Source organism: Polypterus senegalus, chromosome 3, assembly GCF_016835505.1.
Source record: "Polypterus senegalus isolate Bchr_013 chromosome 3, ASM1683550v1, whole genome shotgun sequence".
NCBI lineage: Eukaryota > Metazoa > Chordata > Cladistia > Polypteriformes > Polypteridae > Polypterus > Polypterus senegalus.
In genome coordinates, this window is record NC_053156.1 from 196,172,332 (window position 1) to 196,196,261 (window position 23,930).

Here is a 23,930-nt window from a genome sequence, read left to right on the forward strand (position 1 = left end):
CATGTTTGAACTTCAGGATTGAGCTTTTTCACCAGTCAAGGCTATACATCACAAGAGGTACAAGAGGCACTTGCTCATTTAAAGGTAGCCATAGTAATCCAAAAAAGAAAGAAAACAGATCAATATAAGAAATGCATCAATCACATTACAGTATGCTCTTTTGAATGGGGCTGAGGAGAACTTCCTGATTGGGCTAAATTTACAAAAACCATTACGGAAGCCCTATGTGTGCTTATTTCACTTCATGGAAAACAGATAGCACTATGAGGCCTCTCTTACAAAGAAACAAGGAACCCTGGTCCATAAAGAATATGTTTGTAGACTGCATGATGATTAATACTGCCAACAGACAGTCCTGTGTTCGAGTCATGCAGTGCATGGCCTGCATGTTCTGTCCATGTTAATGTGCAATGTCCTTTAACTAAAAAGCTATTTGATCCTAAACTTTAGGTGCTAAATATGTTCTATCCAACAACATAAAAAAACATAAGGTTACATTTTTTTCTTGGCCATCACTACAAACTACTTGGGGTAAGTGACATATAAAAAATATATTTTTTACCTGGACTACAAAGAGTGTCAAATTTTATTGAAAAACAAAATTGGCAAAAGAAAATATGAGCTTCTGAAAACAAGTAAACAATAAAAGCCTTTGCAACAAGAGTGCCTTTTGGTGGCATTCATTATGAAAAGGTACAATACAATACAATACAATACAGTTTATTTTTGTATAGCCCAAAATCATACAGGAAGTGCCACAATGGGCTTTAACAGGCCCTGCCTTTTGACAGCCCCCCAGCCTTGACTCTCTGAGAAGACAAGGAAAAACTCCCAATAAAAACCTTGTAGGGAAAATTGGAAGAAACCTCGGGAAAGGCAGTTCAAAGAGAGACCCCTTTCCAGGTAGGTTGGGCGTGCAGTGGGTGTCAAAGGTAGGGGGTCAATACAATACAATACACAGAACAGAACAATTCCTTAATACAGCATAATAATAAAGATTTTAGAAGTACGGTTTAACAGTAGATGATATGACATAATTAGGTTTGGATATTTTTAGAGTCCTGGAGACCTCATCCATCTAGCTGCCTCCCCATTTGGCCATGCCACGGCTGAAACGTTGCTCGATGAAAGGACCCTCTTTCCCATGATTCCTGTGATCCTCCATCAGGGATGACTTTACCATATGGCAGGCAAACAACTTGGCAGGTGGGCGTGGCACCAATTGCCACATTTGGGTACCGAGAAAAGAAACAGAATAGGTGAGGGTTAGTATTCAAATATAATTATCATGTTACTTATGTTTTAGTGCTAATGACTAACAACAGAGATGCAGTCTGTACAGTTAATCAGCAGCTCTAGTCAGGATATGCTAAACTGAAGTAGTGAGTCTTCAGCCGGGATTTAAAGGCTGAGACCGAGGGGGCATCTCTTATGGAAGCAGGAAGACCATTCCACAGTTTAGGGGCCCTGTAACTAAAAGCTCGACCTCCCACTGTTATTTTATTAATCCTTGGAATCCTAAGCAGACCGGCATCTTGAGATCTTAATGTGCTCAGGTTTGTAAGTCATGATAAGTTCAGACAAGTAAGCGGACCTTGGCCATTTAATGCTTTATATGTTAAAAGGAGGATTTTGAAATCTGCCCTAAACTTAACTGGGAGCCAGTGTAAAGATTTAAGAACTGGGGTTATGTGTTCATATTTTCTTGTTCTTGTAATAATTCTTGCAGCGCATTTTGGATTAACTGGAGGCTGTATAGAGAACAGTTTGAACAGCCAGTGAACACCGCATTGCAGTAGTCAATCCTACTAGAGATAAATGCATGAATTAATTTCTCACAATCCTGTTTATTTAGAAAGCGCTTAATTTCCTAACATTTTTAAGATGGAAAAACATGTTTTGGACGACTTTGTAATATGTGCTTTAAATGACATGCTAGAGTCAAAGATAACTCCTAGATTGCGGGCTGATTCAGTAAAATTAATTGGGATTCCAACTGAGTTAAATGACGACAAAATATTGCTGTGATCAGCGTCATTCCCTCCAACAATTAACATCTCTGTTTTATCTGTATTTAAAGACAAGTAGTTCTCATTCATCCATTCCTTTAATTCACTAACACAACTAATTAAAGACAACATCGGAGAAACTTCATTTGATTTAAATGAAAGGTATAACTGGGTGTCATCTGCATACAGTGAAAATTAACATTATGTTTCCTAATGAGAGATCCCAGTGGAAGCATGTAAAGTGAAAACAGTAAAGGTCCCAGTACTGAGCCCTGCGGACACCATATTGAACTTCTGTGTATAATGATGGAGTACTGTCTGCACATTTCTGTACATACTGGAATCGATTTGATAAATAAGAACTGAACCAAGCGAGCACGGTGCCTGTAAGCCCAACATCGTTTTCTAGCCTGTGCAGTAAAATAGAATGGTCAATGGTGTCAAATGCTGCACTTAAGTCCAACAACATAATTACAGTGGAATTTCCTTCATCAGAGGATATCAGAATGTCATTTACAACCCGTGTTAGTGCCGTTTCTGTACTATGACCAGTGCGAAAGCCAGACTGGAATTTCTCAAATAAATTGTAATGCGTAAGGTGTGACTGAAGCTGACTGGCACTACTTTTCTAGTATTTTAGAGAGAAATGGTAAATTTGAAATAGGCCTATAGTTATTTAGTATGTGTGGGTCTAGGTCTGACTTTTTAAGTAAAGGTTTAATGACTGACACTTTTAGTCAGGTATCAGGTACTGTGCCATGCAGTAATGAACTATTGATAATGGTTAGAATAGGCTGCAAGAACATCCATTGCACTTTTACTAGTTTTGTTGGCACTGGATCTAGGGAACAAGTAGTGGGCTTCATTTTAGTAATTAAAGTTAAGACTTCCTGGTGAGTTACAGGATTAAAATTATTAAAGTGCTGAATGCAATGTGGCAGGGTCTGCTAAGCTAGTATTTGGTTTGTACTGTGATGCTGAGATCTGGGATCTTATATTTTTAATTTTCTCATTGAAGAAGTTCATAAAGTCTGTACTGCTAATATCTGTTGGTATTTTGCACTGTTGATCTGAATTCCCATTTGTTAATTTAGCCACTGCTCTAAAAGTACCCTAGGATTTTTATTATTGCTATCTATTAATGTAGAATAGTATTCTGAGCGAGCTTTAAAGAGGGCTTTTTTATATTTATTAACACACTCTCTGTCCATGCAATTTGAAAGACATGTAGCTTTGTTGTTCTCCATCTGCGCTCCAGTTTTCGACACTCTAATTTAAGAGCTCGAGTATTTTCATTAAACCAGGGAGAGTTTCTATGTGCTTTGATCACTTTTGTTTTAGGGAGCCACTGTGTTCAGAGCATCTCTCAGGGTCACATTATAATGTGATATTAGCTGATCTAACTTGTTTTCCACGTTTACATTTGATGTTAACTGATCTAAATGGTTTTCCACAATTACACTCGACTTACTCAAGGTATCTATAAATTTTGAAGCAGAATTACAATCTAGATGTCGCACTGTCTTTGTTTTAATCTGTGAGTGCTGGCATGGGCAGAACTAAATCAAATGTAATTAAGTAGTGATCGGAAATAACTACATTTAATGGAGTAATATTTAAATTTTGAATTTCAACTTTGTAAGTTATAATTAAATCTAATGTATGGTTATGATTATGAGTTGGACCTTTGACAATCTGACAAAATCCTACTGAATTTAACAAATAAGTAAAACATTTGCTAAAAGTGTCAGTTTCCACATCAATGTGTACATTAAAATCCCCATCAGAACTACGTGATCATAATTTATAGCCAAATCAGACAGAAGGTTGCTAAATTCAGTCATGAACAATGAATATGGCCCTGGTGGTCTGTAGACTAGCACTATAATTGTGTTGGAATCTGTTTTAATATTTAAAATGAATGCCTCAAAGGATGTAAAGTTGCCTAAATTTTTAGGAGTGATTTGCATTTTGTTACAATGAATTATTCCAAGGCCTCCTCCTCGACCAGAATCTCTAGACTTATGAAGGAACGAGTATCCATCTGGTGACGCCTCAGCTAGGGGAACAGTGTCACATTTACTAAGCCAGGTTTCAGTAAGAAGACACAGATCAGATTTTGTACTTAATATATATCATTTACCAAAACAGCTTTAGTGCCAAGAGAGCGAATGTTCAATAAACAGCATTTAAAACTGCATGGTTCTTTCTGAACTGCTGATATATTTTTTGTTTTAATTTGAATTAAATTTCTATTACAGATGCCCCTGGTGGAGTGTCTGGTTTTATCCCTTGGTCTAATTATACACCTTATTTTTGGTTATCAATTAATTTATGGTTTGTATCAAGACTAAATTTACTGGATGCCCCACAACAGGGATTATGGGTAACAGCTTCAGGAAAATAACAGGTGGGATAAAGAACAGCCTGTGATTTAAGATCACATGACTGCGGCCTGGATGGTGCTCTAATCAGTCAACCAGGCAGTTTTGCTGCCATATTTTGGGATAATACATAAGATCCCTCCAGTTAGGATGAAGACCATCTCTTCTGAAAAATCCAGGCCTTTCCCAAAAATCATCCCAATTGTTCACAAATGCTATGCTTTTATTTGCACACCAGGTTTCTAGCCAGCAGTGAAAGGAATGCAATCTGCTATAAATCACATCCCTTTATATAATCTTGGTAAGGGACCAGATACAATTAAATTCTGACATTTTGTTTTAGCTTTGGTGCATAGAGATGAAGTTCCGCTTTAATACCTCAGATTGCTGTAAATAAATATCATTAGTGCCGACATGCAGCAATAAGGTAGATACTTCATCGTCGGCAACACGGTCCAATGCGGCCTTTATGCCAGAAATCTTGGCCCCTGCAAGGCACTTAACATTAACTGCTGGTTTAACATAGTTTGGAATTCTAACATTCCGCACTATGGAATCGCCAATTATGAGCACTTTATTATTCTCAGTTTCCACAGGCGTGCTGCGGAGAGCTGAGAACCTGTTCTGGGTCCGAATTGGATTCTTAGACCCCCGTCTTACTGTTACCCACTCACCCTGTGGCTGAATTGGTGCTGCTGATTTCGGCCGCGCACTGACTACAGTGGGACCTGGAGAGACTGAAGCGAATCAGAGGTAGCCGAATTGTCTAAACAAACCGAGTCGATCCAATTTTGGTTTGCCTAATCGCAGATTCCTAGCGGTCCTCCAATTCGTATTTTCCCAACCAACTCTAAATTAACTAAACACTTTTGGCAGGTGAAGCTATCTGCACTGTCGGCCGGAAAACCTAAGCTGTACATACTGCAGGACACACAACATATAAACGTGCCCTCGATGGGCAGAGAGCAGATAGAACTTACATTAAATGTTGAAGTCATCTTTGCCTTTTATAGGTGCTTCGCGCTTTCCGTGTTCAGCTGAATCACCGTCGCTTTAGGTTTCCACCACCCGCTGAGCGATCGACTTTAATTTCTCACTGCCGGTTATTTCTACTGGTCAGCTGCCGGCTTTACCTCAGGTGAACTTGCTCGGGGGTGCTTTCGAAGGGCTACAGTACGTGCCTGTGGGAGACGCCGCCGCTCTCTGCTTCCGCTTGCTGATCTGCTCTCTGCTTCTGCAGAGGGTACTTTAAGAGTACTTCATAAGAGATACGCAGTCAGTTCCAGGTACACAGTTGCTAGTTTGTGACAGAAAACTTCTGAATCCTAATATCTATCTATCTATCTATCTATCTATCTATCTATCTATCTATCTATCTATCTATCTATCTAAGTATAGCACTTTTCAGCTTAAAGTGTATCTTAATGTTTGTGCTTAATAATATTAAATTTAAAAGGTCTTAAAAATAAGTATGATTTTATAATATTTTAAAATAATTTTATGCTGCTTTTTTATTATGTTTAAAACTAATATTTTGCTAAACTTTAATATCAGATTTATTTTTATTTAAGTATTTTCTTCATGGCAAGCTCTATCAGTAGCTGCTTTACAAAGAGCCCATTATCACAAGCAAATAATTCTGAACTTAAAATATTGTAATAACTCAAAGTTAAACATTTTTTTATTAAAGTAAATCAATAAGCTTTATACTTTGATGAACTAGCACAGTGAGAGTTCAGATTATTAAAACAAGTACAATGGTGCAATGGTAAGTATATCTGTAGTGATCATATTTGCATTTAGAAACCTGTTCACCCAAATTGCTTTTGTTCTTCTTTGTTTTTTTGTCATTTAGACATTGTTCATGGGATATTCTAGCTCTTATGTTCTATTTTCTTTGTATGTCTTGTTACCTTTGTTCAACTAACATTGCCACCCTTATTTGGATGCTAGACAATATTATACCCAGACGCAAACACTGGAGATTTAATATATATAAATGTTCATTACAAAAGGCACTATAAATAAAAACAAATGGCAACATTTCTGCATTAAGTCACTTAGTCAGTACAACTTTATTATCCCCTGAGATTTTCTCTTTACATTACAAATTGCAAACATTTATTTATTCTATAATGTCCTGTACCAATTCATGAAGAGTAGGAGCCTACAAAGGCAACCTCAGGTGCAAGACAGGAACCAACACTGTCTGTGGTGAGCTGTCACACTCATGAACACATTTCCATTCACTCACAATGGGAAAAAGTCAGGAAATCTAACACATTCAAACTCTTTCTTCTAGAAAGCCCTCAATGATTTTTCTGCTAACATGGATTTCATGGTTTCACATTTTCCACACCTAAGCTATGCAATGTACACTTTCTTCATGTAAGGACTATAGATTTAATTTTAGTATTTAGCAACTCACCTTTTCCAGCATGCTGTTTCACTAGAGGGCCGGGCTATTCAAACGGAGGCCCGTAGGCCACATGTGGCCCAGAAGCAACCTCCAAGTGCCTCAACCTGTGGTCCCCCTACAAACACAGAGAAAAAATGAAACAAAAATGCGTTTTGTGAGCCTTCACAAATCCCTATACAAATGCCTACAGTAGTGCAGACCTTGAATGCAAACTCTGTGTATTCAAGCAACCTTCAACCCACAATGCATTGTTGTGTATCTAGGAGTGGTTGCAGTAGTCTATGATATATTGATTTTTTTTTTTTTGTAAAGGTTACACGCTTGCACCTAGGCCGCATCAGCTGATCGTGGCATCAACCACTTTTTAAATGATTCTATAATAAATTGTGTGCTGAGTCTTAGTGGTATTCTAGTTTCATCAAGTGCATGCAAACATTGGTTTTCGCAAATTAATCTAATTGTTACTCCAATGATAGCCTCATTACTGACAAGCACTGTTTCTGCCCTTCTCTTCATACAATTGGTGGCCCAAAACCAACACACTTTGATCCTGTGGACGACGATCACATTGACACTCAAAGCAAAGAACAAATTAGAAAGACTGCATTTGATGAAGACATGCAAAAGGTTTAGAATATTCTTTAAAACTCAATCAAATTAAGTACTGATTGCTTTGAAGGACAACATAAATTTTTTTAACCTGCGGTTAATATTTTTCAATTTCAGAAATTCTGTGTTTGGAATTTTAAACTATCAAGCACAGTATTATACAGCACAATACACCTGCACAGGAGGCGTAATGGAACTGCCTCTCAATAAGAATAAGTGTCTCGCAATAAGAATAGCATGGGTTTGTGTCCCAGGTCTTCCCTGCATGAGGTTTACAAAGCACTTTGAGGAGTGAGTAAAGCACTATATGAAGATAAAGAATTTACTATTATTGTGCTTGATGATTTGCCAAGGTTTCAATTTTTAAACGTTATGTTTTGTCACCAAATAAACAAAACGTGTAGCACTAGGACTCTTGACCTCTGTGTACCTTCATAGGACCTCAAATTTGATCCAAATGCAATGTAATCATACCACCACCTTTTTGTTTACAAATAAAGACACTGTTAATCACATATGTGATGATTTTAATAAACCTTTGTCCCCTGAGTGTGTGGTAGGCGTTGTATTTGTGTGTGTTAGTCACTGTTATCACTTGTTATTGGTTTGTGCACTGATAGGTTTGATAGTTCTTTTTTATTCTGTTAAATGGAAGTTATGTCTGGATCAGATATGAGCAAAATGTTTTTTTTATTTCAAAAGGGAAACAAATGTTATTGCTAATACTATTCACTATTTTGTTTTTATGTAATTTGAGATATGGCTAAGTCAGATAAGACCAAACTGTTAATTTTTTATTTCAAAAGTGGAAAAAAAATATTGCTACTACCTCAGATTCTGTTCAGTTTTAGCTTTTTATTGTTTTTATGCACTTTTAGATGCACCTGTGTCAGATGTGACCAAATTTAAAAGGATAAAACTTAATAAACATTACTTGTTTTTCAATACATTAATCCGTGTTAATTTAAATTTTCTCATTACCTGCTGCTTACTTTCCGCTGAAAATGCGTAGCCCAGCTATATTTCTTGGTTTGAAAATCATGCCCAACTGAATTTGTAATTGAATAGTCCTTCTATAGGTTCTAATAACTGTCAAAAACATTGATATTCATAATTTTAATTTACTGTTGTTTTCATGGTGTATGCAAACCTAAAAACTATAATCAAAGCTACAGGCATCTTAATAATACTTTATACAACAGTACTGACCAAATAATAGATAAATAAATTTAAGCTGCATTTATGCTCAACTAGAAAAGAAAATTTAAAAAGAATATTTTGTCTTGTTATGTAACAGTTAAAAATAAGACTACAGTCTGTGTGAGTAAAACAAGTGTAATATAATTATGAAATAATTTGAATTATCATTTGGAAAAGAGAAAATTTGTTGAAAAAAGGTTTAAGCAAACACAATGAAATTGTACTATTAATTCTTACAGGTGATATGGAAACAATAATGAAGCATTGTTAGCTTAAAAACAAGTATAAATATGAAAGGATGCAATGTTTTTTATTCAATTCTGTAAGAAAACTGCATTATGCTAATTTTCCAGAAACACTGTGCATACTGCAAAGAATTTGTCAGAGCATATTTTCAGTTACAGGGCTACATCTGTCCTTCTTCTTTGTTGTTTTTGTAAACAATATGGTAACATTTTGCCATACACAACAGTTGGGTAAACGGTATAATTTTGTTTTCCTTTTTAGAACTGTTAGACAATCATTAGTTCATATCTTGTCATTTGGCATCTCCCAGCAATATTACCTAATATATATACTGTGTATATATATATATATATATATATATATATATATATATATATATATATATATATATATATATCACTTCTGATTAATTTGGCAAGTAAGTGTCCTTTTCTCTGAAATGTGGTTTATAAAAGTGGTGTTAGAGTTACCAGCAACAAGAGTGGACCCAACTAAAAAAATGTAGATTAAAAAACAGATATTAGAAGCAAATGACATTGCAAATAATCATAATATCCTGGAGAAAATGATACACACCATTTCTACTAAAATACCCTTTTAGATTCAGGCAAACCTAATTTATGTCAGCTTATGTTTCAACAATATTATCTTCAACTTGATATATTTCTGTAAATGTGCAGCTGTGAAGATGACTGACTGAAATGTCACCACCTGCTACTTTTTGTTCTCGTCATTACTTGATAGCTAGTGGTGACCTTCACCTTTCTACCAAAAGATGATCAATGAGCTTGAGGGCATTGAGCTGGCAAATGTGAAATAGTGGTCTTAAATTCAGTTTGAAAGAAAGTATAATATAGAGGGGAGCAAAATGTTAACACTAGATGTAGTTCAGATAAAACAAGGAAACGTACATGTATTGAAAATAACTTGGTTGACTTTTGGGTAATAAAAAATACAGTTATGCTGTTAATTCTATGCGTAATTTTTGTCAAGCTACACTGGTTAAAAATGAAAGAACAGAAAATTAAAACTTTGAAAAGCATTGGGAGCTAAAGATATATAATTCTTTAGAAACTCATTAAAATCACCCAAGCACTGAAACTAACCACTTAATTAACCAATTATATAAAATGTGAAATATCTTAGGGATAATACTGAATTAATGTGAGGACATAAATAATACAGTTTTAAACTTATTTTTTCATTTGAAAGTTTCACAGTAATAGATATATTCCTACAATGGCAATTGTACAAAGGGCATTTAATAACTACTGACTAGACTTTTTGAAAAGCTGAATAAATGTGCACACTTTCTGAAGCTGAAATTAGAATAAAGTTCAACTTTGATGCAGCTCTCTGTCTGTCCAAAATTCAGTTTGCACTGCCAATCTCACTGCATAATGAAAATTTCTCCTTGTTGAAAGTAGGGATGGCCAGCAGTCTATGAAGTTGATAATGTGGCCAGGAATTCTTTTGGTTGCTATTATAGCGACCCTGATTCAAAAGAAATATCCTGAAAAGAAGTAAACTAGGATACTGAATTTAAGCTAAACAGAGAAACAGTGCCAGCTTACAACCTGTTCATGTTCTTTCTTTTCTTTCAGATAGAGTATAAGTACCTCTGCCTTTTGGATTGTTTTTACTATGCTTTATTTGAAACTGCACTTTAATTTTCTAAGATTTTTGTATGCTTTTTTGTGTATTGAACACGATCCAAAGAATTACACACTGTGAGAAACCTCAAATGGCTTTTTGTCTTGGTTAAACAGAAAAAGGTTTGCCAGTTGGGTTTACTTTCCCAAACTCAAAGGATAAGTTTGGTATTTTTCAAGTCAAAGTTATTTCTTCAAAATCATGGTATATATTTTTTTTTAATTTGAAACTTTGACCTAAAGTAAGTTTTTTACAGATGTTAAAAATACCTTGTCTGTTCTTGCAGATTACAATGAAGCTTTTGAGCACATGGGTACATAGGTAATAGAAAATGCCTTAAAACATACCTCTATTGTTGAAGCCACACACACACATGCTTTAAAACAGTGTATAAAATTCATATTAGAAAGGGGATAAAAGCAAACCATTGTTGTGAGATTCAACAATTTTAAAAGGAGATTGGCTGTGCAATTTACCACGGCATTCGTTCTCAGGGCCAACGAGGAGTGCATTCAACTTGGAAAGTCATATCCAAATGTCCGTTTTTGAAATTGAATGTTGATGCCAAGATGTGAATTTCTGTCTTTAGTTAATAATAATAATAATAATCATAATAATAATAATACATTTTATTTATACAGTACCTTTCCCTTGCTCAGGGTGCTTTACATGGTCTCAGAAAGAACAGCAGGGTATATGTAACATTAAATACATTTTTTTTTCTGCATAGAACACTAAAACGATAAATGCAGAATATACAGGAAAGCATTAAACAGAATAAAAGACAATAAACCAGAGTAAAATACTAAATTCAATGCTAGAAGAAAAGGTTTCTGAAAGACATCTGATGTTTACAGATAAGAAGAGGGAGAGGTAATAAGACAGTGAAAAATAATGCTTTATAGTCAGAGATGCCCAAATCACTGGTACAAGTGCTGCTTACAGAAGCCAAATGTGCAGATCAGGAGGGTATTTTTCATATGTGGATTACTCTTTTAGCTGGATGTAATTGTTGACAATTTGGCATGATCCTGTTTCTGTCGGTTTTTTGAAACTCTTGCTGGATGTGTTGTCATAGCAGTACATCCAAATCATCAAACCTGCTCGGAGCAGGTTTGTATATGTAAACAAGGATTAGCTCACACACTTAATCAGTTTCCATGCATGGAATTCATTCAGTCATGGCTTCGCTGTTCATGAATAAGCAACCAATTGATGTTGGTGCACAAATTATAAGAAGAGAATTTCATATAGAGAAGGTTTTGCGTGATCTGCAAGATCCTTTATTGCTCCTGGAGGAAATTCTTTTCGAAAGATACCGCTTTATCTTGGGGGTAATATTGCACTTCAAAGATTTATTAGCACCTTATATTTGAAGTCACACTAGGTGAAGTCGAGCTCTCACAACCACACAGGCAGTATGCATTGCTTTGAGGTTTTTTGCAAGCAGCACTTTTTTATATAGTGTAGGCGATGCAGAGAATCTATCTAAAAGTGCAATTTGTCAGGCTATTCGTAAAGTCTGTTTGGCTCTGAAATATTTCCTTTGGGTTTTCATAGTGTTTCCTGGACACCTGTGTGTGCAGAGAATAAAAGTGGCATTTCATGCCATTACAGGTAGGTAATACACAGGCAAAAACACCCACAGTTCCATAAAGAATCTCACAATCAGCCTAACATTCCCATTACCCAGGATTTCCAAATGTGATTGGGACACATGGGACTGATCAGAGTGGAGTTTGATCAAACATTATTTGGAAAATGTACCTCTCCTCCTGATGAATAATCAGACACAGTGTCTTCATCAAATATTTGACCTTCATCAATATCTCATTGGTCAGACACAAGTTCTAGAGATATGACATTCCCTACAACTGACCCAACAAAAAAGAGGGCCATATGGAACATACCTATGGCAAACATTGAGGACAATATATGCAATGACCATCCTTTACCTGAAATGAAGTGACCACTGCATCCTGCCACTGGTTCTGAGGAGGAGCTTCCCCCTGGAATGCATTCAGAAACAGGGCGATGGGCATTTTGCTGCAGAGCCAACTCTTCTGCAGTAGTTAGGTCTGGACCGAGTGGACCTCCACCTGTTTTTTTCTTGTCTGCCTTCTTATTAGCTTTAAAATTAATGTTTTTTATATTATATATGATTCTTTATGTCAACAATTATTTAAATAGTTATATACCAATATTTACCAGTTCCCATGTTTTCCTTTTACTCATGTTTGATCTGGAATTATGACATATTAAATAATAATTAATCTGACACATAGGAAATGAAACGCTGCATTCAGTAAGTACAATGCACACTACTTCACGTTTAATTTGTCGTCCACTTTTTGCCAGCCGTCTTTTCTGGTTTGGGCTGCTTTTGCAGCGTTACCCCTTGTGCATATTAAATCTTGAAATTCTTCATATCCTTCGAGTAAAAGGTCCTTCTCCGCTTGTGTGAAAAAATGCACCTGTTCTTTCGTCATTTTGGTGCAGCCTATCGAAGACTCTCTGATCACGTTTTCTAGACTCAATATATATGGCCTTTTCAATCAGTGCGGGCACGCACATTCATCTCGGATGATTAGATCCAGCTAGACTAATCTACTACACGGCTGCTTTTGAAAAACCAACTTATCCTGGATGAGTTTCACCGGCATTAACTCATCTAAGATGAGGCATCTGATCTCGAATGATTTAAGCGACGTACAGAAAATGCCCCCCTCCCCCCGGTCCAATATGTGACCACCAGAGTGGGTAGGAATATCAACATGTTACACCAAGTCAAAACAGAGAAGCAAGGACAGGAATTAATTTCTCAGTTTACATGTAGAAATGTCAATATGGATGTTGAAAGTGCCAAGAAGAATGACTGTCTGGGAAAGTGAACTTAAGTGAGTTAATAATTCAGTCAGAAAAGATAAGAAAGACTCATTGTATTTTGGGGGACGATAGAAAACAGGAAGATAAGACCAAATTTTGTTATTAGTTTGAGAGCCAGACACTGTAAATACAATTGGCCATCAATTAGGATTCTTTTGGTGTTTAACTCAGAACTAGAAATTTACCCAACCCATCTTGTCTTGAGCAGTGAGTCTCTGTGAAGTAAACATATCCAGATGGTTTTGCCTCCCTAAGACATATAAGCTCATTTTGGATTTTGCCAAGTTTTTGTTAAGCATAGCATGTCAAGGTTGGAGTGTGTAATTAATTCTGATAGCACCAATGCTTTGCCAATTAACACTAGAATTACCAGAGCCTAAGAGAAAACTTGTAAATCCGGCCCACCCTAAATCCGTTCACACCTCTCGTCATCATCTTTTGTCCTGTAAACTTGCCGATTAAGACAAGCAGCAAGTAGCCTGCTATTCCATCCCCCCACTGTCACAGAACGTTCACAAAGCTCTCCCAGCTCATGCCTTGTTTGATTATCTGGGAGTGAAGTGCTGGAGTTTTAGAGTGGAAATAATAAATTGTTATTTGGAACACATGCATTTCATGTGTGTTCCGTTTCTACAGTAGTCTGTGTAAACACATTTTTAAAACAGAAACTTTTTTGTATTTTAGTAATAAATGTTACAAAATGTAGGTATAAACTATAGAATGTGTGAAGCCTGAAGTCCACAGATCAAATAAACACTTTCACAAAAGGCTCAAGGATGATACAACAGCTTCCGTGGTGTAGCAGTAAGATTTGCTGACTTATAATCAAGAGTCCCTGGTTCGATCCTGACTGTCTCCTATATATACTGTTTTCAGTAGTGAGCTGCTCTTATTGTTAATATTATACAGTACACACATACATTTGGTTTGCATCTGTAACAGACCGTGTACATTTATAGTACTGTACTTATAAAAGTTACCATTTTTTTTTTTTTTCACTTTTATTTTCTCATTCATGATACATACTACCACCCTAGGGATCTGACGCTGTTAGTTTTTATTTGAAACTGGGAATAACTGTAGATGTGAGTAGTGTTTTGAGGCAATGGAACAGGACATTCTGTGATCTGGAGGGATAAAAGCTGACACACAAACGCTGGTGAATCTGCCTTCTTCGTATCTCACCATTACTTTTTTTATTATTCAGTTTTATTGAGTGTTCCTGCTCACGCAGAATTAGTATGCACCTTATGGTTTATGATGTCAAAAAAAAAGACGTAGGTATATATGAAATTTGGAATTATTCATTTATGACCTTTTATGAGGTCAGTTCAGCACTATATGCAATCATCAAATTCAAATGTTAACATTTGACACACACGAAAGGACAGTCCTTCCTACATTTACGACATGTGTACCTGTTGCAATGTGCACACATCTCTATATGCTGTGGTTTCTATTACACACCTGAAAGAAAGAGACAATATATGTGACATTTTGAAGAATATGACCTGAATAGTACCAATCAGAAAACATCATCTGACTAATGCAATATTATTTGAAAATGAACAGCGTTAGATCGGGTGTGAATTTACACTGGCGCTGTTACTTAGAGTCAGATCAGGATTGGGGGTTGTTACAGCGTGATCGTGATTGAGAGAATAAAACTGAAAAAACCTAACTTTTACAAGTACCATAACTTTATACCCAATGTCCCATATATTTGTCTCTTTCTTTTTTTTTCTCTGCTTGCTTGCTGCGTTGACATTGGGCACCAGAAGGTGTGAGCTTATTCAGTGCAGCAGGATAAGCACAATACTATAAATCTACACGGTCTGTTACAGACGCAAACCAAATGTATGTGTGTACTGTATAATATTAACAGAGCAGCTCATTACTGAAAACAGTAAATTTAGGAGACAGTCAGGACTCAAACCAGGGACTCTTGATTATAAGTCAGCAAATTTTACCACTACGCCATGGAAGATGTTGTAGCGTCCTTGAACCTTTTGTGAAAGTCTTTATTTGATCTTTGGACTCTAGGCTTCACAAATTCTATAGTTTATGCCTACATTTTGTAACATTTATTACTAAAATATGAAAAAGTTTCTGTTTTAACAATGTGTTTAGACAGATTACTGTAGAAACGGAACACACATTAAATGCATGTGTTCCAAATAATGATCTATTATTTCCACTCTAAAACTCCAGCACTTCACTCCCAGATAATCAAACAAGGCATGAGCTGGGAGAACTTTGTGAATGTTCTGCGACAGTGGAGAGATGGAATAGCAGGCTGCATGCTGCTTGTCTTAATTGGCACATTTATAGGACAAAAGACGCTGACGGAGAGGTGCGAATGGATTTAAGGTGGGCCAGATTTACGAGTTTTCTCGTAGGCTCTGGTAATTCTAGTGTTAAGTGATCTTGTGATAAACAATGCAATAGTAGCTAATGAGGGAACATTGTGCACAGATCCATAACCAGAGTTTATTTTAGCATATTGCAAATTTGGCACACTGACACTCTTATTTCCGAAGACATGAATAGGACGGCATATTCTTGAACAAATGCTGCCAGTGAACTTTCAATTCAAAGCCCGGTGGTGGTGGTGAAGTGACACAGTATACAAGTATTACATAATAATACCAGTGTCTTTTTTTCTGGACAAACTGTTTAATATGCAGGAGTTTATCACGAGAGTATTTCAGCATAGGAGAAAATCAATGCTTACCTGACAACAGCAGAGCACACCTAAGCAGCGCAGCGCCGCACAGCTGAGAAGGTGAAACGGGTGTTTTGGCGCATATGAGTGGCAATAGCAACACAGTAAAAAATCCAGTAGAAGCATAGACTGATGCCACTGAAGAACTGATCCATTAAAAAGGCAGGAGATATTATAAAATGCCCATGAAGATAATTACCAGAATTCAGAGGTTCCAACATATAACTATATACATATAACCAGGGGTATTACAGGTATGATCGTCTTAGCACCACAAGCCCAATGGGTGTGAGCATCAGATTTTTTCTCCAGTTATATAGATGGCATTAAGAGCAATCCAGAATATCCATTTTAATTAAGAAGACAGAACATTACCAGTTCCTAGATCTCCACAATGCAAAGAAAATACACTTTTGTCCAGTGAACTACAAAAAGATTAAAATCGGTTGTCCCTGAGGATGCAAATTCACTCATGGCAAAGTCCATAAAAATAAATTCAAATTCAATACAAAAAGTAATCATTTGTATCCATGAACTATAATATAAATACAGGAAGAGAAAGTGAAAGAAGTGCAAAAAGTTAAAGGTTCAATGAGAATTTTAACAAAAAATATTGTTAACAGGGAGGAGTGGCAGCAACATGCGTGCTCCAGTGTTTTCTCCACTATTGAAAAGTTTTGTAGACAACTAAACAATAATAACTGCAAGTCATCCAATGGCTTATATTTTTTCACTATACGGAAGCTTTTTTCCTTTACTTCACAAAGATACTGCATGCTGCCAGTGGGTTGTTATTGCCCATATAAGCTTCAGTGCGAGAGAATACTGAGCAGGCACATAACCAGGCTTTGAACTTGGGCATTTTTCTGTTTCAACAGCACAGTTGCGGCACCTTACAGTCTAACAGAAAACACTTCAACTTGAAAAATACCAAACTTATACTTTAAGGATGAAGAGTATAATAATACTACACAGAATTGCAGCACTAGCCTCAAGAAAAATGTGCTGCTGAAAAATCTAAGCCATGCAGAAAAATGCATCTGAGGTGAAACCATTAAGAACAGACCATTAGAGATTAAAATAGAAACACAAAGAGATGACAGGTGTAAAAAAAAGGAGTTTGAGTAACAAATGAAAGCTACATCAGTCACTGAGCAAAGATAGGGGATTGCTTTAAAGTATTTGGTGGACAGAAGAAAATGGATCAGGAAAAGAAGACAAACTGCATACATGATTGACCAAGATTAAGATGCATTTGGAAAGATTTGGAAATGTATGAAATTTCCCAGAGAATTCTTATGTTAAGAGAGCTGATGTCTGCTTCAATCAAAACAAAATCAATTGTCAAATTCAGTAGAATTAGATTTTATTAAAAAGAAAAAAATATGATAAGCAAAGTTTGTGATTATAATAGTTAAGGTAAAGTAAATAACCAGCAGTCAAACAGTAAATACATTGATACTACAGAATGAATATTTCTAGATTTTTTCAAATTGAAGACAAAGGAGATCTGACAAACACGAACCCCTTCAAGGTCTATTTGTTGCAAGCAAATGTCACAAACATGGCAAAAATAATATGAGGCCTCCAAAAGATCCAAAAAACTAGACCAGGGCCTTTACTAACCTAAATAAGACCCCAAACTTCACAGTTAGGCTTCAGCCAGCACAGACACAAAAAATGGGATCAGGCTTTAAAGGTTCAAAATACATTAAAAGTCTTTCATTTTATACAAAAATGCTTTTCATGGGAGAGGAGCTATCAAAAGTCTAGCTTCATAAGACAACACATTTTTCATTATAAATGAAGAAATATTTATTTCTAATTCAAAAAAGAGGCAAAAATGGTTTCTTTAAAAACCTGGAGGAATTAATGAAGGAGAGAATTAAAACAAAACTGAGTGACATTATGAACAATGCTATACATCCTCTCCCTGACACAGTAAAACTTAGGATTTCAGCCAACAAATCATTCATCAGAAGTGTGAAAAGAAACACTGCTGGGTCTCCTTTATAACAATGTAATATGTCGATACAACACCTCACCATGACTGTGACTGCTCTTTTTATTTTTGGTCAAGTATGAAGTTTTGTTTCTTTTTAGTCATTCTGTTGTGTATCTGAGAGGGTATTTAAATAAATATTTATTTATTGACCTTCTGTAAAATGCAGTTTCTCCTATAGACAAATAAAGTGCTCTGTAACTACCTATCTGCATGTGTGTCTACCAAGAACTCAGAAAATCAATATTCATAATACAAATCTTCAACAGCAGTGAACCAGTACTGAGTCTGTGAAACCAGCAGTAGTGACATCAGTTTGGCTCTACCTGTTTGGGTTCCACCTACAAAACACACGGAATCTAAGCAAGAAGAATGAATAAACAGTACATACATAATAAATAATAATAAAGCATATTTTAAACAAAAATTATGTTGTTTCAATGAACGCATGAAAAATACTTCAAAAATATCTAAAACAACAATGAAAAGGAAAATACACACATACCAGACATTAAACTCTGGTTGTATCATAACACTGCTTTTGTTATATAGGCTAATCAAGATCTGTGGATCAGACTTGAGCTTCTCCCAGCTAATTAAATATGCAATGAAGTGTAGTGAGTAAGTCATTGGACTTTACAAAGTATATTCAGGTAGGAATAAATTGGAAGACTACATAAAAATAATACCGTGTTTCCCCGAAAATAGGACCTACTCCAAAAATAAGCCCTAGCATGATTTTCAGGCTGCTCTGTAATATAAGCCCTAGTTAAGATCGTCAACTGAAAAGTAAGGCACCTAAGGCCAGGTTTATACTTCACACGAAACGACGCGTGTGCCCGAAACATCCATTAAATTCCAAGGACACCTTGCCACAATATCTCTGAAAAGGATGTTTAATGATTACGTCCATCATTTTGGAGATGCGCCCATTCCAGCAGCAAGACTGAAACAAAATCTCTGGATGGGGTATCAGCAAGGTGAACACAAGCACACACATAAACTGGTGTCATTGTAGCTTCACCAAATCTCCAAACCTTCATGTCTTTGGATGGAAAACTGAGCGCACTGTGGAAACCCACCAGGAAAACATGCAGACTCCAGGCAGGGATCACAAGGGACGTGACATCCTGTGAGACAGCAGCGACACCGCTCTGCCACCGTGTCACCCTATATGTGTAACTATTAGCAGTATTCATTATTTAAACAAAGTTAACGATTTACATCTTTTTAATGCATAATATCAAGCATAAATCTAAGAATTCTAAATGTGCAGAGAGCTGGACTATTATAAATTGAATGTGTTCTGTGTGGCGAGGCTGCTTGCCACTGCTGTCAGGTCAGGAGGAAACCACAGAAGCACGTAGTGATTTAACAAGTGAGTCGGTTTTAAGATGACATTTATGATGGTTTGCTTTAATGACAAAGTAAACTACTAGGTTAAAGAGGACATTTCGAGGTTAAAGCTGAAATTTTCACTTTAATCACAAAATATTAATTTTCATTATTCATCATCCTAAAAGCGGCTGGAGTAGCGAGAAATTCAGGGTTTGAATGTGGAGAGTTATGACGATATTCCAGAAGAAGATGACATGTCTGTATTTGGATAAATGTATATTGTTCTACATGAATCTTTTGGAGCAAAAATTAATATAAGACCCTGTCTTATTTTTGAAAAAACACAGTATACTGCAGCCATTATGAGTTCATAAGAATAAGATCCTGTCTAAACCTGTTTTTGAACAGGCCACTGGAATAGTTCAGAACAACTTTCAAAATAACTTCCAAAGATTTTCAAAACGACTTTGATACAGTTCCACAACAAAAATTAATTCTGAAACTAGAAGCCGCTGGCATTACCGCTAACATACAAAACTGGATTTCAAATTTGTCTATCAACTTCCTTATTTATGATAAAGTGGTCCTAATAGCTACTAAACTATAGTTGAAATGCGCAGATAGGAGGCAGCAAAATACAAAGGCAAACATCTTAAAATGATACGTTCAGACACTTGAATTAATAAGAGTATCTCAGGTGAACTGTTTTGGTCAGGTCATCACATAAAAGTAACAACGATAGAAGATGTGCAGAGAATGCAAATGCATATCTGAACCAAAGTGCATCACTTACCCAGATAGTCTAAATTAATTAAAATCTGTTTAGTCTCCAGGAGAGACCCTCTTGCTTGGCAAATTGTTCTGGTGACAAACAAACAATATAACAAAGTGAAAGGGCATTTTTGTCCTAGTGAAACAGTTTCTATTATCAATTACAAGGATTACAAAAATCCACAATATAAACTGTGTAGTATGGTGGTCATTTGTAGTTGCATCATTTTACATAACAAAGGCTTTTTTTTTAAATTTACAAGCCTATGACCAACTTATTTGCCTTTATGCATGCCCAGATTATAGCAAGAGCTTACCGGGGCAGTACCCTGGGGCCCCCAAAAAATGGAAATAGCCATGTTATAAAGCAGTTCATGAGCAGCAGGTGGTGATACAGAGCCAGCACTTGGAGAACACTATGGACATGTCTAGATATGGGTGTGGCTAGGTCTTGATGCCTAGCCACCAACAATCCTTGAATGTGGACCATTGCCTTGGGTTGACTCACAGACTTATGGAATTGTATAGCATATGGGTTGCCTCTGACCCCAGTTGATCGAGCCACACAACAGCAATCAGCATAAATAGGCTATTCCTCCTCCATTCCCCCATCTCCAACACACCCCACATCATTACTATAAAGTACTTTCTCAAAATATATACTGTACAATCATCATTTAAAAATATTAAGTTAAGTCTATACCTATATATATTTAGACATTGACTTTATATATTCAGAAGGTGGCTATATAGAGCACAATCTTGGCTTGAATGTAACAATGGGTGCAGTGATACCTGTCATGGAAAGGATTGTCACTGAGAGGAAGAAAAGGAGTGGTACTTTAACCATGGGAGATTGAAAGAAGGATGTGGGCTTCTGAAAGGACTGATGACGTTTTTGAGTGGAAGGTGAAGTGCAAGTGACAGAAAATTCTGGGGGAAAAAAAGAAAGACTAGCTACAGTATGCTGTCTCTCTTGGCCTTAATGATAAGGTTTTTATAGTTAGCTGTAAATAGTTCATGTTTAATATCCTTGAGAATTGCTTTACATTTATTTTGATTGTTATGATTAATTCATTTCTTGCAAACACGTCTGTGTCCTGCTGCACTTTTCTTCCAATACTAGTTCTGAGGGTCAGTACAATATGTGTAGATGCTGACTTTATATGGCTTTATGATATTAGATGGTGCCGACTAGTGTAACTGGCCATTTGCTTGTCCCGTTAACTTATGTTTTTATTTCGTCTTTATGTGTTAGTTTATCCCAGTGGCTACTGTCCTATGATCATGTTTCTTTAGTTAACGTATTTTCTTGTGTTCTCTCTCCTCAGTTTTCTTCTGATGGGACTTTATTTGAACCTCCACCTTTGTTATATTAACCTTCAAACTTCTCTACCTTTATGCCAAAGTTCATATGTATTGTGGTATTTGGCCGACTTGTCATCCCGGCCAATACCCCCAGGCCGCCAGATGGAGCACTCCCTGCAATATGGAGGTGCCCCGAAGACCAGCAGGGAGTCATGGACTTTGTAGTTTTTATCCTCAGCCCTGCTGGGTACCACAGGGGCCACAAGAGGGAGCTGCAGGGAGGACCGAAGACTTATTTGTGCCCTTTAACCCGGAAGTTCGTCAAAGGAAGAGCGACGGGCTTCCGGGGTGAAGAAAAGAACATTTTACCTGACCCAGAAGTTATACAGGATCACATGGACTGGGATTGGGAACACTTCCGAGTCAGGGTATATAAAAGGACTGTGGGAGCTCCCAGACGGCGAGCTGAGCTGGGTGGTAGGAGGGCAACATGTCTGGGAGTGGAGGACTGATTTATTGCTATTGTATTTGTGATTTGTATGAGTATAGTGGAAGAGAGGGTGCTTTGTGCACTGTGACGATTAAATAAAGTCAATAATTGGACTTTTACCTGGTGTTTGGAGTTGTGGACAAGGGTTCAAAGGAGCGATAGCACCCCCTATCTATCAAAGTATGAATGAGCTGAGTTTCTCTTGAACACACAGATGCTCCCGACGCAGACGAATAAGGCATGCCAGTTTTGCTATTAAACAATGGCAGGTAAATTTTCCATCACCAGGCTTGGATTCTCGATGCCTAAGAATCGTCTTTGACCCTACCTCCTCTGCACAGGATGCTGCACCTGACCCTTGGGCGCTGGATACTGGATTTAATTTCTCCATCTCAAGGCAGAATCACTCTTTCCCTGTGTGTTCTAGGGGAGTAAATGCTGCTAACCTTCACACGCTCGCCCAAGCCCATCCAATAGTAAGCTTTTCTACATCTATCAAGGTTGCTCTCCTGAACATTAGATCAGTGTCTAATAAAACTCTTATTCTGCAGGACTTTATTACTTCAGAGAAACTGGACTTCTTTTTCATCACTGAGACCTGGATTGTTAATGGTAACTCTTCATGTTTTACTAACTTAGTACCACCAGCTAATTCATCTTTGAACTCTCCTCGGCTGTCTTGTTGTTGTTGGGGGTGGGTATTGCCATTGTTTTTAAAAGTATGTTCTTTTGTCAGAGACTTACAAGGGGTAGTTTAGTAGCTTTGTACTACAGCTTTTCGAAGTGTGTAGCTCTTTCTCTTTTATGTGTGGTTTATAGGCCTCCTGTAATCAATTCTCCAATCCCCTGGCTGATAGTATGTTCTCCTATGATAGAGTACTTATTGTTGGCGATTTTAGCCTACACGTTTGTTGTCAATCTAAACCTTTGGTTAATGACTTTTTACCATTATTGGATACACTTGATCTTATCCAACATATTAATTCTCCAACTCATGTTCTCAGTCACACCCTTGATCTCATTCTTACACATGCTATTTCAGTTAATAATATTGATACATGTGATGTTCCTTTTACTGATCATTTTTCTCGAACAATGGATTTGAATATTACTGTTGACATTACTACTAAAAGCTATGCCCACCGCTATTCTCGCTTTTTACATTCTTCTATTTATCTGATTTTAAAATCATATACTCCAGTTTTGATACATAAGGCCAATGTGATAGTATTGACGATTCTGTCTTAGCTTTAAATTCATCATATAAAGCGATTTTAGACTCAATTGTTCCCCAAAAGATACACTGCAAAAAGGTAAGACCAGCTCCTTAGCTTAATGACACTACATGGCAGCAGTGCTGTACCTGTCGAATTGTTGAACAGTGTTGGAAGAAAGATAGTTTGACTGTATCTAAGCAGATTTTTAGGACTTCTCTGTTCAATTTGCGGGATGCAATTAAAAAAACTAAACAGGAGTACTTTGCTGATTTGGTATCCTCTAATTCTAATAAACCTTATTTAATGCTATTTATCCCCATCTGATTAAATAGTACCATTCTTGATACTATCTGCTCTGGCATTGTCTCTGCTAGTTATGTACTTCCTGTTGTTATGCATGGCGTTGTCTTGAAATTGTTTGATGTTGTTTCACTTTCACAGCTAAAAAATACTTTTGACACAATTAAACTTACTTTCAGTCCTCCTATTGTGATTACATTTCGCTTCTTAGTTAAAGCTTTGGTTTTTTTGGAGTCCAATTTCGTTAGCTATTATCAGTGTTTCTATTAGCGAGGGGGTTGTATCCTCATTTTTTAAACATGTGGTGGTGTGACCTTGTCTAAAAAAGGGCAGATTTAAATCCTGGAATGTTAGCTTGTTTATGTCCAATATC